At 27.9% G+C, this 3,282-nt stretch overlaps 1 long non-coding RNA gene across 1 annotated transcript; it reads right to left on the bottom strand.

Moving 5' to 3' along the window:
- Positions 1 to 2,298: 2,298 nt before the first annotated feature.
- On the bottom strand, positions 2,299 to 3,282 carry LOC124912641. Its single transcript, XR_007096700.1, has 2 exons — positions 2,736 to 3,282; positions 2,299 to 2,648 (listed from the first exon to the last, which is right to left on the bottom strand). It is a non-coding gene; the product is annotated as an uncharacterized LOC124912641 (long non-coding RNA).

Here is a 3,282-nt window from a genome sequence, read left to right as displayed (position 1 = left end):
ATAAGTTTGATATTTTAATTTATTATTTTTAACATGTTTTTAAAAAAATGTTGAAATAATGATTACAAATATACGTTATCAATTAGACTTATATCAATACATTTTTAATATATTAAATTAAGGGATAATCATTTAATTCACTCCCACTTTTTCTTTTCAAATGAACTTTAATTCAATAATGAAACAAAATAATTATAGTTATTAAATATGAATCATTAACTTTTTTTGGGTCAGGTAACAGGATAGATATTGGGTCGGGTTTCCCGCAATACCCATCCCCGACAGGCGTAGAGTAGGCCGCTTTATAGGGCCCAAGTTTGATATTTTATTATTTTTTATATGTCTATAAAGGGCCTAAATTTCCTAGCCCAAACATACAGTGACCTAATTTACTTTTTATGGGGATTATTTAACAAAATTTATGATAATTATACATCAATAATATAAACTTTAATTATTCAAAAAATAATAAAAATATACATGTCTTTTGTATTTATATAACATGCATGTCATTTTCTGACTAGGACTTGTTTGTATTTAAAAATTGTAAAATATAATAAAATGTATTTAAATAAATGAATCCAAACAAGGCCTCCCTCCAGGGTGATAGATGAGTGAGACCAGCCGCAGCAGGGGAGTAATTAGGGTGTCATTTGGGTGTCAAAAGAGGAGGGTGGGAGGCAGCAGGGGGGCAAAAGTGGGTGTCAAATTTTGGGTGTCAAAATTTGACATGGGTGTCAAATTTTGTTTGGCTAATGAGAGGCTGCCATGTGGATATCCCTTTTGATTTTAGTTTTCTTATTTTAAAAATACATTTTAATAATAATTGATCAATAAAAAAAAAAAAAATTATATCAATATTTTTTATTTTTCACGATCTATAAATAGAGACTTGGTTTGTGTCATTTGGACACAAAAAAAAAATATTGTTTGTGGTGAATAAAGTGATGAATAATATTGTTTGTGGTTAAAAAAAATGAAATTATGTATATGTTTAAATGATGTGGAAGTGAGAAAAAATGAAAAAGTAATTTTGATACCTTGAATAACACGCTGCTGTATGACATGTTAAAAAGTGGGTGTTAAAAGAGGTGTTAAGCTGACGTGGCAGGGTGTTAAATGAAAAAATTTGACACCCTGCTGTGGGTGGTCTGAAGGACAGGTCATTAAGTATTGATAATGGTAAGAGGGTATGCCCTTCATTGGGACAATATGGATGGGGATTGATGCATACTTGACCATATCTTCTATTCTTGTGTTCACCATTTTACTGTACCTAGTAAATAGTAATTTCCTTTTTTACATTTCTTCTTATACTATTCATTCTCTATTTTTAGTTGTTCTTCACTCACCCTTGTTTGATTTTCTTATCATAATATAGTGAAACCAAAACCCTATTATTAGATTTTGTTTTTATCTACTTTACATTTCAATTCTTTTTTTTAATATAAAAGAACACTATTTGTAATTCAACTATATAAAGAATCATGTAAATTTTTATTTTATTGAATAAGATACTTTTTAATAAAAAAAACCCAATAAAATCTTAAATATCTCAACATCAAATAAGGTGGTAGGGGCAAGGAAGAATTAAAATAAATAGAATTATACATGATTTAAGTGTATATTTATATTGGAAAAAGAACCTTTAATATATTAATTAAATGGTTAGGGTTGTTCCATATTTCGATTATTTGAGGGTTTTTTTGGGTTTAGTCCAAAAACTTGTGCAATAAAAAAAAAATAATTTTTTAAATTTTATAAATATTTTTTTTTTTAATAAAATCTCAAAATATATGATAAAATAGCAGTTCTTAGTTAAATGATTTTATGATCACTTAATAATTTTGTTTGATGAATTTAAGTTTTTTTTAATTGGTATATATAAGACAATAATAACTAATAAGGGTAACAAATTATTGTGATAAAACTTAGTTTTTATTTTAAAACTCAATCATCTCATCATCAATTTAATTAATTTATTTATTTATTAAAATATTAAAATTATTTTTTACATTTTTTAATATAAATTAATTATTAAATAAAAATCTAAAAAGATAAAAGAATAATTTAATAAAAAAAAATAAAAATCATTTTTTTTTTACTTTTAATTAAATAAGGTTTTTTTTTCAACAATACCCATAAAACCACTTCCTCCTCAAACAAAATCATGATTTTGGGAAATTTGTAAAGTAGTAATTAATTAGACTTGAGATGACAAGTTAATGAAAGAACAAATACATATTTAAAAAAATTAGTATTATGATAGAAAGAAATATAATGATTTTTAATAAGCTGATAAATAGAAGATATTAGTAATTAAGAGACAGATTTTCTGTCTAATGTCTCTTTCTAACAGTGTGGGGGTGGTGGGATTGGGCTCCACAATTAAGTTAAATTGACCAGAAGCGTACAATTAAAATGGTATCCAAGAAAATATGGCAGTAGAAATGCCAAATATATTAATTAAACATTATATTAATTAATTAATGTGTTTAAAGATAGATAGATCTCCATTTCATAATTACAAAGATCTGATCCATCATCATCAGATTTAAAAAAAAATAATAAAAAAATAAAAAAGTCATCATCATCATCATCTCACTGTTTCATTGTTGTTGCTGTCTTCTTGGAGAAAAGCAAACTGCCTGCCAATAATGGACAATTACTTAATTAATGGGGGGAAAGGAAGAAATTAGAAAACTTGTTCTTGAAGAAGATGATTACATACATACATTGAGACAAACTTGTTTTTTTCTTGTTTGGTGAGAATGAGAATGAAGGGCTTTTCTGAGTTTTGATAGCATTTGGTGTTGGTTAGATATCTCGCCGGTGTCGGGAGAACTTAAGAAGACGTTTCTTTCAATCGGCGGCGACCAGAGACCGCTTTTTGTGTAGTCAAAACTGAATTCCGACACGTCGCAGAATTTGATTAGAAGTCTATTGGAAACTGAATTTGACACCATTTGTACCCTCAAAGGACATGATGATGATGAAGATGAAGATGCGATCTCACTTGAAACGGGCATCGCCGCCCTATGAAGTTAAAAAAAGATGGATTATTTGAAAAGTAGGATTGAGAGAGAGTGTGAGAGAGAGAATCGGTGGTTATCTATCTAAAAGGATAGGAGGAGAAAGAGGAGGAGGCACATTTTGATTTGTTTGTTTGTTTGTTTGTTTTAGTTAATGTAAGCCTATTCATGGGAGCTCTTTCTTTAGGAGATTATAACAACATCCCATCACTTGTTTAGGCCTTGTTTGATATATAAGGCTTATTTCAAC

Source organism: Impatiens glandulifera, chromosome 8 (assembly GCF_907164915.1).
Source record: "Impatiens glandulifera chromosome 8, dImpGla2.1, whole genome shotgun sequence".
Taxonomy (NCBI): Eukaryota; Viridiplantae; Streptophyta; class Magnoliopsida; order Ericales; family Balsaminaceae; genus Impatiens; species Impatiens glandulifera.
The sequence above is the reverse complement of the archived record's forward strand: the minus strand, read 5'-3'. Positions and strand labels throughout refer to the sequence as shown.